We start from the raw sequence: 13,195 nt of genomic DNA on the forward strand, positions 1-13,195 counted from the left end.
AAGTTTAAAGGGTGTACTTGGTTCTACTTCTGACATTACTACTGTAGACTTAGAAATAGAAACAATTGTAGAAACAGTAGGGCTTGTTGTGAAAACTTGAATAGGGCCTATTGAAAGAATATTGACAGGAGTGCTAACAGAATCCAAAATTGAAGTGCTACCCAAAATTGAAGAAATAATAGGTGGAACACTAATTGAAGTACATACAATAGGAGCACTGATAGAAGTATTTACAAATGAAGTATGCAAAATTGAAGTAGACAAAATTGTAGAACTTGATGCTATACTCACTGCTGATGTCCTTGACTCGGGAGCTGAAGAAGGGGAGGGTTGTAGCTCGATGGATGAAGTGGTAGACATTTCTATTACCAATACCTGGAGCTGAGAGGTAGCAAATAGTGATTGAGTAGATCATGTATCTGTTGAAGTTGCAATCACACTTGCTGAAGCTATCTCCATGCCAGAAGGTGTAGCAGTCTTTGGTGGAGAGTGAGGAAGGGAGGCTATAACTTGTGTAGCTATCCTTATTAGATCATTCTCTTCTTCTTCTTCTTCTTCCTTGTCTTCCTCTTCAGCTTCTTCCTCCTTCTCTTCTTCACCATCCTTCATCACTGCTTGATAGTCCTCAACATCAATAGTGACACAAGGTATGTTATCTTCTTCATTGTCACTATCATCCTCATCTTTGATCTCCACTAGATCCTCACTTGGTTTGTGCAAAAGATATATATTTTTCCACATAGCAGTAGCATCTCTAACTACATGCTTAATGTCTTTCACCAAAATCAAATAGGTATGAAATCTGATCATCATTTTACTTTCATTATCCTTCATTTCTACCTTAACCTCTACATTAGTAATACTTGGTAGCAATTTTCTTAGAGATTGCTCATATATATCCTTTTCTATCTACACAACTGATTCCTATCTAGGTTTTAACCTTTCCAATTATTCATTGGAAATCTGAGGGGCAATTTGATCTGGGGAATATTTCTATTTTCCCATCTTAGTTAGCACTAGCTCCTCAATCTACATCTTTTCTACATCAGTTCTTGTTTCATACTTTAAAGATTTGAAATTTGTGATACTTGCACCTTCTTCTAATTGATTTAGTCTTTCTTGGAAGTTGAGTGGGGGCTTACTGTACACAATCTCATGACCACCTTTCTTCTTGGATCTTCTTGTGAACACAACTATGGAGGCCTTGGGTAGATTGGTTATAATCACCTTGCCTTTCTTTCTTACAGGCTCTTCTTCCTTCTTTGATTGTTGCTCTTCTTCTTTAGATTCTTCATCATCTTCTCCTTTTCCCTCAGTAAGCATAAGAGGGGCACTTGTAGTTTTCAAGTTTTCTATCTTCCTCATACCTTTGCTTGTAACCACTTGAGGTAGCATGATCTCAAGCTCTATTTTGGCCTTTGCATCATCATATGTTCCAAAGATAGGTAACTTTAGACCTACTAGCTCATTCACTAGGGCTTCAATTATTTCTTTAGTTTCATCAATATTAACCTCATAGGGAAGAGGTTTCACCCATACAATTTTGGGCCTAACTACTTGAATGTACACTTTGTCATAGTCAACCATGAAACAAACATCATCCTTGTAGTCTTCAACTAGTTTTGGTGGAATTTAGAATCTTTTGTTCATCTTTTCCTTGAACACTTCAAAATAGTTGTCCATTATACTGTCAAAGTTCTCAACCATTTTTGCAATAAAATCATTGATTTGATACAAAACTAGAGTATCCTTTCTCCATACTACTGATCCTTTGGATGGGAAAAACTTTTGTACATAATAGAACAAACAAGTTAACAAAGAACCAAATTTACATGGGTTATTCTTTGAAGTCCTTATACTTTCTATGTTTTTGTTAAGCTGTTTCAAAATCAAATCTACCAAATCATACTCCAAATTCTTCTTTACAACTTTTTAAGCTAAGTCCACAGCCTCACATGACACACTATTCAATTTGCTAGAGCTATATAACTTATGGGCAATGATATGAATACCAAACCTAAGTTCCACATCAGATACATTACTGATCTTCAATCCTCTACCGTCCCATTCAGCTAGGGTTTTCTTCTGTAGCTCATCCCAACCTAGGGTTTTCGTAACTTTAACCTTGTTAAGCATGGGGAGACCAGTAATTATGTGAATCATCTTCTTTGTTATCAAGACAAGCTACTCTAACCACAACTGACCATTGTGCACTCAGCTCAAAATATACCTAATCCACTTAATTTGGAAGTTCCTTAATAGGTGCAAAATGTGGGTCAAGCCTTTCTCCTCTAAATGTTTATGCTTAGGTTTGAGGGTTCCATCCACACACAATTCTCCTAAGTCACTATCCATTTCTAGGGTTCCAATTTCTTGTACAAAACACTTAAAATGAGTATGAATATCATTTATAAGAAGTATCTTTGGCAGAATTTGAGACTGAGCTGCATTAGGGCCAAGTGATTCCACAATTGTTGGCACTAGCTTGAAGTTTGGAGCCTTCCACTCAACACCATGCACCAACATCTTTGAGCCTTTCTTCACCTTGCTGCTACTGGTGGTGGATGCCATGATTACTCAGTAGACTAATAAAATCTCCTTGGAAAATTTTGCTACAAACTATGCTCACAATCACTTAGATTCTCTAACAATCACTTTGCTTTGGATAGACTGAATTTGTGATGAAAATGAAGTCAAAATTCTACCTTTTTGATGGAAACCTTCATATAATGCTCAGTACGAAGAGAGCCATAATGACATAATGATTGATAGGCTATCATCCACTATCTATCCAGATAACTTGGTAGAACCTTATAACTCAACGACCAAACAAAACTTGTTACTCCTGACCTCGCTCGGTATGATCTAGCGTTGCTCGATGAATACTGATGCTAAACTTTCTATGATCCCTCTGTATCTGCAATACAAATTTTGATCTTTTGCTTTTATTCATTGGAACTACTTGAGATATGACCCTGAGAATGCAGTTCTAGTTCTTTCTTAAGAACCTAATTGGAAATGGTGGAGTCACCCACTTCTTGAGTGACATGATCATCATTTGCTTACTCGGTAGATTTGGGAATCCACTGCTGTCTCATCGATTTCCTGATGTTATCAGCTTTAGCTTTCTTTTCATCTTCAACCTTTCCTATATTCATGCAATTCTTAGCTATATGACCAAGTTTAGTACATGTATAACATCTTATTTTAGTGTCCTTCTTTCTCAAGTGATGCCTTGCATAGTTTATGCCAATGTGTCCATATTCTCCACAGTAATGATATCTACACCAAGTATTGTAGTCCCAATCAAATATTTCCTTTACAAGTTGTTCAACCAGATTGAATGGTTTAGATCTACATTCAGATGCCTTGTGACCTTGTTTCTTGCATTTGTGACATTTACCTTCAAATCTTGGTTTCTCCTTGCATTCATTAGCTTTATGACCATGCTAACTACAATTGTAGCATTTTCCATTGAATTTTCCTTTTTCATTGCTCCAACATTTTTTTGATGTATGATCTATCTTACCATAGTGATTACAAGTAGGTCTTTGATTCCTTTGAGTTCCTTGTTTGGAAGATTCACCTTCTTTTTTGTATCCAAGTCTTGCTTTGACCTTTTTCCTATAAAGATTTTTCTCACTTTGCTGATTTAGTTGATCCATATCTACTTGGGATTTCACTATTGTTTCATTGAGTTTCTTTTCAAAATTCAGATCAGCTTTCAATCTTTCATTGATTTGTCTTTCAATGATCAAATCATTTCTTAACCTTTCATTTTTAGATCTCAGACTCATGATTTCTTCATTTGCATTGGAGAGCTAATTGATAAGATTTTCTTGCTAAAAGGATTGATTTTGAGTTTTTTATGTTCCTTGACTTCAAGTCTTCACTTGCCTTATTCCTTTGTTCCAAGATTTCACACATTCTTATTGACTAAATTTCTTGTTCTCTTTTTAATTTTCTTACCTCATCTTGCAGGAAGCCATTCTTTTCTAGGAGTTCTTTGATTGCCTCATTTGCTTCATCTAAACTGCTTGAAGGGAAAAAGTCTTCAATCTTTTCTTCAACATACTGGTGGTCATTCATTTTTTTTGCAAGTTCCTTCCTTCTTTTTAGGGATTAGGAAAGATGCTCTTTTTCTTCCTTGAGTTGAGCTATGGCCATCTCCAAATCTAGCTTCTCATTGTCAATAGCTTTGTCATGTTTGAATATCTCAATTGTCTTTGATCTTTGCTCAAGTTGTCAAACTTAATCCTAAGAACCATAGAGCTATGATACCAATTGTTGGAAATAATCAAGACTAGCTAGGTTACTGAGAGGGGAGGGGTGAATCAGTAACCTTAAAAACTTTAAACTAATTTAACACTCAATCAACATAATCCATTCACCATTAATTCATCTAATCTACTACATGCATGAGAAACTAAAAGATGAACATTCATGAACACAATATTTGGTGACCCAGAAAACTTCCAAATAGAAAGTAAAATTGGGGTGGGGATGATACCCACAAAAATTCAACACTGTAGTATAAATTAGGCCTATTAAGGCTTACAATGATTACTTCTAATCATTTTCCCTGTTAGGAGCAATTAGGACTGCTAGGTCCACCTTGTTAGAGGTTTTACAAACATACAATGAAGTATGCACTTTGTTAAGAGATTCAAGAAAAGACTGTTAAGTCTACCCTATTAAGGGATTTGAATCTGATTCACCTGTTAGGATGAAACCGTAGATCTAACTTACAACTTGATTGTTGATTAGATCTTTGAAATGTTGATCACCTCTTTGTGATAGATTTGACTTGACCACTCCTTATAGAACTTGCTAAATACTCTACTCTGCTACTAATTCACATTCACTCTTCTCAAAATATTACTTCTCATCACATACATACATTGGGTATGATATAATACATTACATATATACCATTCCAATTCTCATATTAACAAGGTTGTCCAAATCACAAGTTAACACAAATATTACCGAGTTGGCCCAAATGTAGAAACTCAAGTTCTGAATAGCTAACTTGGTGACCTTCTGATACTCGACATCCATTGCATTACTCAACATCATCATGCATTTAGTAGAAGTAGAGGTTCGATCCATACTAGTCACTCGATGTAGCTTTGAACTTGATGAACATTGGAGATGGTAGATATAGTGTAACTTATTAGATACTAGCTACATATTACAACAACTAATGACTCAATAAATACTGTGAATCTTGGTAACCACTAACTACTCAGTGATAACTATTGGACTACACACTGTTTGTTTTCACTTGGTAACCTCTGGAATGCTTGGTGTGAACTACTGAACTACTAAACTTACTTGGAAACCACTAAATGCTCAGTGAACACTAGAGACTAAGTGATGAACTCAGTAACCATATAGAATTATGAATAATTATTGTCACTAATGACAAACATAACTTAATTCCAACTAGAAGCTCAATAACAGATAGCTAGTATAGAACTAGTAACCGAGTTTTTACAAGTGATCATCAATGATATTTTGAGACTTACATCTAGCAAACTAAACCCATTTTTTTGATTTAGGATAGTACCTAACATGAAGATTTATTACTAGATTCGAGAAGGATTAAGAAAAAATACCACTAGATAAACCAAGACATGTTTCAGACTCTGTTTTGAAGGAAAAAGAACTTAGGTGATACTTTTCCAAGAGCCAGCTGAAAATAGGACAACAAATAATATTTTATGACAGAGCACAAAGTAACTAGATGACACTTTTGTTTCATGTGACAACTTTCTCTTAAGGCGGGCAAAAAATTTTAGTATGGCTAGACAATAGAACTTAGAGTAACTAGGCGATACAAATTTTTAAAAATAAGGTCGTACAATATTTCTCTTGAAGCCATGATAGAGTGCAAGTCAATTTTGAAAAAGAGCAATTTGGACCAAAAAAACTTGTGTTTTGGTTTGAAAGTCAAATTATTTTCAAATTATAACATTGTGTAGGTAGTATAGGACTTCAGTTTATGTCATAGAGTAGTAGGGTTTGCAAAAAATAGAGCTATTTTTCATGTCTCAATCACATGAACAAGGGACAAAGAAACCTTTCCAAAAAACATTTATGACATTAGAACATATTTCTATCAAAGCTAATGAAATCTTTGATTTGAGAGAACGTTTACAGAAGTCAACACATTCAAAAATACTTATCAAGCATATCTACCTAAAATTCAAGGTTCATTACTCAACAACTTGGCCCACACCAAGTGCTCCTTCACCTCATACCAAGTGGTTTCCCACAAGAGATATTGGATTTGTGATGGAAATTCCATAAGCATAACCAAGGGAACACATATGATGAGTGTAAAATATTGGGGTGATCTGGGTAATCCACTAGGATTGGTCCTTGCACCAAGAAGTTGAGCAACAAAATAGGGTAGTTACTAACTTAGAGTGTTTATAAAGGGATTTTGTTCATAATGTTCCTCTTGTACCCAATTACAGGACAACCTAGCTTGCATGGGGTGGGAAATATACCCCACAAGCTTTAGTACTACAATATAAAGTTGGCCTGTTAAGGCTTACAATGATCGCTTCTAATGATCTACCCTATTAGGAGTAATAAGGGCTACTACCTGTGCACCTTGCAAAAGGATTTACAAACATACAATGAAGTATGCACTTGATAAGGAGATTTACACAAGACTATTGGGTCTACCTTGTTAAACAATTTGACTGATCCACTTGTTAGGATGAAGTAGTGGCCGATCTCTAATCTGTAACTCAGTTTGTTGAATGAGATTCCTCTAAGTGTACAAATCGCCTTGCTATGATAGATAAATCTTTGTTGCTCCTTATACTACTGTAGCCTTTGTAATTCACTCTTCTACTCTTCTAATTATTACATTACTTCCATTTCATATTACACATTTGATGTGACACAACACATTATATATACCAATCCAATTACAAAATTGCAAATTCAGCCACAATACAAGTTTACACAAATAATACAAAGTCGACCAAAGTGTAGAAAATTGAGTTCTAAAGACTAACTCAATGAGGTTTTGATACTTGGCATCCACTGTCAATGCTCAACATCATCATGCACTCGATTGATGTAGAAGCTTAGTCCATACTGATCATTTCCAAGTAGTCTTGAACTTAGTCTGTACTGATAACTCAATGAATATTATGAAACTCAACATATAAACTAAATCACTTGATTCACACTGCATAGCTCAGTCAATGCTATCACTAAAAGGTCAGTATAAACTGAGTCACTTGGTTAACACTAAGTAGCTTGGATAACACTAGACTCGCATCACATTAACTGTGAACTCGATAAGCACTGCCCAACTCAGTTTGCACTGGTAAGCTCAGCATACACTAAGATACTTAGTTCACACTGCTAATCATCATCATAGTAGTAACTGCTTGGTGCAAATTGAATTTTTTCCAAAGGATTCAATAGCAACTGAAATGCTTGGTTAACATTGTTAACTATACAATATGCTCAGTAGATACTTACAATTTGAATAAGTGTATGTCACTAATAACAAACATGACTAGAATATCAACAATCTCCCCCTTTGGCATTAGTGACAAAAACACTTATTAGTCAAAACTAAATTAAAAAATGTTCAAAAACATTTTTATCCATCACCTTATGTCTCAAACTGGTAGAGTATAAGTTTTTGAGATTTTTTAAAATTGGTTTTGTAAGAGATATATTTCTATACATGGTAATGCTCCCCCATACATAATATATAGTATACTATACATCTTTTCAAAATACATTTAAATACATCTTTTCCCCTTTATACAATATATGTTTTCTCTACAATCTTTCAATCTTCTCAAATCTTCTTTCAATCTTCTCCCCTTTTCTCCTTACATATTCTCCCCCTTTTTGACATTAATGCCAAATATTTATGTTATAGTAATGCCAAAATGTGACAAGAAATCTGAATGTACATTCAGGATAAGCACCAAAGTCTTGTCCCAATTTTCTTGCAACACCTTGAATGTGTGCAATGAAATCTACACTTTTGCTGACAATTCTATCATATGGCCTACAATGGAGAAGTTGTTGTCATGGATGAACATTTTTGAATGTGCAATGTGATTCTATAGTGCATCCATGTTTGGGGGAATCATGTTATGAATATCTATCAATGTTGATCTTATTCTTGCCCTTTTCTTTTAGGAATTCTGCCTGCTTATTTGTCAGGAATATGATCTTGTTGAAGTGGGAAGAGCTTGAACTCAGGTTAAGTTGCAACTAATATGCATTTTCCTTAAGATCCTCATCAATATTTGAAAATTTGTCTCTTATTTCCTTAGTGAATATTGATGTACCATAGAGTTTACCAAAAAGTAAAGATACATTAATGCAGGAGGTCTCTAGAGAGCCTATAATAGTAGATAATTCTACTTGATGAATGGCAATTTTTTGAGCAATAAGTTCTAAAAATTCATTCTTAAACTTTTTCTCAGCTTTCTACAACAAATTTTCCTATCCATCCAAATATTCATTATATTTATGGACTACTTTTGCTAACTAATACAAAATTGGTTGAGAAGTATCAACCTCTATGCGTAGAGCCTTTGCTAGAATATTCTTAGCATCCTCAATTATCTTAAATTCCTTGTTTCTTTCCTCTCTAAGCCTTTGTTGCTTGGCTTTATTTTGAAGAATTTCTCCAAAAACATGCATTTTATTAGGATTGAGGTTAGAGATGTCCCAATTAGGAATGACAATAACCTCATCAAGATCTATATCTTCTTCCTTCTCTTTGCCTTTTCCCAATTTTTTTTTGCTCGGTTGAGGCTTGGTCTCAACTATCCTTGCACTTATTACTTGCATACTAGGAATGGAAACAATTGTAGATGTGGTAGGACTCATTGCAAAAGTTGATACTATAATCATTGAAATACCAGTAGTAGAAATTTACTTGATGTAGCCAAAAATGATGTAGAGGGAAGAGCTTGCTGCTCGATAGATGAAGTGCTTGGCACTACTATCAATGAAGTGCCGAGCTGGATAGGTGTAGAGGTGCAGAGATTAATTGAGTGCTTGTGCTTTCAGTGCTGGTCACAATTAATCCTACTGAAGCTTTCTCTGAGCTTGGTGTTTTTAATGTTTTGCTTGAAGAATGAGGAAGTGAGCCTATGACTGCTGCAATAATCTTTACTGGGTCAGTCTCCTCAATATCTTGTGAATCTTCCTCAGTAGCTTCCTATCCCTATTCCTCTTCATCATCTACATTATCAAAATGAGCGACTTCTTCATTATCAATATCTTCATCTTTCTCTTGATCACCATCACCATCCTTGTCACTTACACTAACTACAAAATCACTCAGCTTGTGAAGAAGATAGACATTCTTCCAAGTGTTTGTAGCATTCTACACAACATGCTCAATGTCTTTCAATAGTATAAGACAAGTATTGAATCTCAAAGTTATCTTTTCTTCATAGATTCCTTCACCTCCTTGTCTTCCAAATTTGGCATAAGTTGCCTCAAGGTCTACTCATATATATCTTTTGTAGTTTGCATGGCATGCTCCCATCTTGGCTTAATCTTCTCCATCAAATCATTAGGAATCTGCTGAGCTAGCTGGTCAGGTGAGTACTTCCACTTACCCATCTTGGATATTAATATATCTTCTATTTACTTTTGTTCCTCTATAGTCCTAGTCTCATACATTAGTTCCTTGAAATTTATAATGCTAGATCCTTAGTTTTTTATTCTTTTATTCTTTCCTCAAAGGTAGGTTGAGACCTCTTGAAGATTATGTCTCCTCCTTTATATACTTTCTTCCTGAATGATCTTCTAGTGAACACAATAGTAGATGTTTTGGTAGGCTTGGTAATAATTACCTTACCTTTCTTCTTTTGTGGCTCTTCTTCCTCTAACTTTTCTTCATCTTTTGATTCTTCATCCTCTCCTTTGCCTTCAGTCAATAGAAGAGTGGAATTGGTTTTTAGTTTAGCAATTCTCTTCTTGCCCTTGTTGATTGCTTAAGGAAGTCTGATTTTCAGTTCTATGCTAGCCTTTGCCTCATCATAGGTGCTGAAGTAAGTAGCTTTAGGGTCAAAAAGCTCATTTATCAGTGCCTCAATTATGTCTTTGGTTTCATCAATGTTTAGCTCATATCCAAGAGGTTATATCCATGCTATTCTTGGCCTAATTGCCTGAATGTACACTTTGTCACTATCAACCATGAAACAAACATCGTCTTTATAATATTTAATTAACTTCTTTGGAACCTTGAATCTATTATTCATCTTCTCTTTGAATGCATCAAAGTAGTTGTCCATAATGCTTGCATAATTCTCTCCCATTTCAACAATGCACTCATTAATTTGATAAAGAACTGGTACATCTTTTCTCCAAACTATAGTACCTTTTGATGGGAAGAACTTCTGAACATAGAAAAATAAATAAATCAAGAGTAAACCAAACTTACATGGATTCTTTTTGGAAGTTCTAATGATCTCCATGTTTTTGTTGAACTTATTCAATTTTAACTTGACAAGGTCAAGTGACAGGTTATTTTTGACCATCTTGTATGCCAAATCAATTGCTTCATAAGATACACTGTTCAATCTTCTTGAACTATAGATTTTGTGAGCTATGACACGTATGCCAAACTTCAATTCCATGTCAGGGAGAAAAATTATCTTCATTCCCCTTCCATCCCACTCGATAAGGGTTTTGTTCTCCAGTTCAACTTGACCTAGGGTTTTAGTCATTTTTGCTTTTAACAACATGGGAAGACCAATGATCTTGTGGATCATCTTCTTAGTTAATCAAAACTAGTTGATCCAACCATAGCTGACCATTATGCACACAACTAAGGATAAATCTCATCCATTTTACTTGGAAATCTTGTGGCATATGAGGAAAGTGAGTTAAACCTTTTGTCTCGAGATGTTGATGCTTAGGTTTCAACACTACATCACCACATAATTCCTTCAAAAATTCATCCATCTCTAATGTTTTGATGTCTTCAATAGCACATTTGAAATGCAAAAAAAATCATTAATTAATAGTACCTTTAGAGGAATTTGTGACTATACTCCACTCGGATCTAGGGTTTTTGTAATGATAGGAGTCAATTTAAAATCTAGTGCCTTACATTCCACATGTCGAACCAACATGCCTGAAGCTCTTTTTGATTTGCTATTGGAGGATGCCATCTTCACTCGATAAGGTTTGAGAGAATACGAAAACTTTCAGTAACAATTTTCTCAAATTTCTTGAATTGTTTGAAGATGGCTTTGCACAGATAACTCTTAAAAATTCGCTATGGGAAATGACTTCAATTTCTCCCCTTCTATCAAATTTCTCCTTTTGATTGCCATAAATGCCTAATATGATTGTTCACTCAAGTGATAGACTATCATCCACTTTACTTGCATTGAATACTTGGTAGAGTCTTCCATGACTTGGTAACCACATAAGACTTAGTTACTCCAACCTTGCTTGATAGAGTCTGTAGCTTGACATCACTTTATAAGAATAGTAACTCGGTAGTGACTTCCATCTCTTACTTGATGATCCCTTTGCATCTAAAATGTTGATACAAATCTTTTGTCCTATCAACTAGAATTGATATTAGATGTCTTCTTTAGTATCCAATTCTAGTTCTCCTTTGAGAAATCAAGTGGAAATGGTTAAGTCACCCAATTCTTGAGTGACTTGATCATCTTTTCTCAGACTTGCATTTTCAAAAGATTTTGGAACCCATTGCTGTCTTGTCTACTTTATGATATTATCAGCTTTTGCCTTCTTTTTATCTTTAATTTTTCCAGTATTCATATAGTTCTTGGAAAGATGACCAAGTTCTATACAAAATGAAACATCTTATGGTAATATCTCTTTTCTTCATGTGATGTTTTTCACAATTCATTCTAATGTGCCCGAATTCTCCACACTAATGACATCTGCACCAAGTGTTGTAGTCTCAACCAAATATAGCTTTTATAATCTTTTCTACTAGATTCAATATCTTAGTTTTTCATTTTGATGACTTGTGCCCATGCTTCTTACATTTGTGACATTTGCCTTCAAATTTTGGTTTTTCTTTGCATTGGTTTTCTCTATGACCATGCTACTTACAATTGTAGCATTTTACATTGATTTTGCTTTCCCATTGCTCCAACATTTTTTTGATGTATGACCTATCTTACCACAGTGACTACAAGTAAGTTTTTGATTCTTTTGAGCTCCTTGCTTGGATGATTCACATTCTTTTGTATATCCAATTCCTACTTCCCCTTTTTGCCTATAATGACTTTGCTCATTCAATTGATTTAGGTCTGCTTAAGATTTCATTATCCTTCCATTGGTTTGCCTTTTAGTGTTTAGATCATTTTACAATCTTTCATTCTCTGATCTTAGATTCATGATTTCTTCATTTTCATTGGTGCGTTGATCAATGAAGTCTACTTGCTGAAAGGTTAGGTGCTAAATTTTATTGTTCTTTCCTTCTATCTCTTCTGTTATCTTATTCTTCTCTTCTATGACTTCACACAATCTTATTGACTAAATTTCTTGCTCTCTTCTTAGTTTTCTTACTTCTTCTTTAAGAGTATTATTCTTTTTAAATAGTTCTTTGATTGCTTCATTAGATTCATCTAAATTGCTTGAATGGATATCTTCAATTCTTTCTTCAATGTAGAGTTGATCATTCATCTATATTGCAAGATCTTTCCTTCTTTTCAGGGATTGAGAGAGTTTGTCTTTTTCTTTCTTGATTTTTCCAATAGCCAATTCCAAATCTAGCTTCTCATTGTCAATAGCCTTGTCAAGTCTGAATACCTCCATTGCCTTTCATCTTTGCTCAAGCTATTAAACTTTTTTTTGAGAACCACAAAGCTGTGATACCAATTGTTGGAAATATTATGATAGGCTAAGTTACTGAGAGGGGAGGGGTGAATCAATAACTTATAAATTTTAATCCTTAATAAAAAATTAATCCTTCATGTGAATTTTGATCTAATTACATGCATGAGAAACTGAAAACATTAAAGCATTGATAACACTTTTGACACACATTTTGGTGACCTAGAAACCTTCCAAATATAAAGTAAAATTGGGGTAGAGATGATATCCACAAGCTTTAGTAAAACAATATAAAGTTGGCCTATTAAGGTTTACAATGATCACTTTTGATGATCTACCTTGTTAGGAGCAAAAAGGA

This window comes from Cupressus sempervirens, chromosome 7 (genome assembly GCF_028749045.1).
Source record: "Cupressus sempervirens isolate cs-2001-9-10 chromosome 7, ASM2874904v1, whole genome shotgun sequence".
Classification (NCBI taxonomy): Eukaryota; Viridiplantae; Streptophyta; class Pinopsida; order Cupressales; family Cupressaceae; genus Cupressus; species Cupressus sempervirens.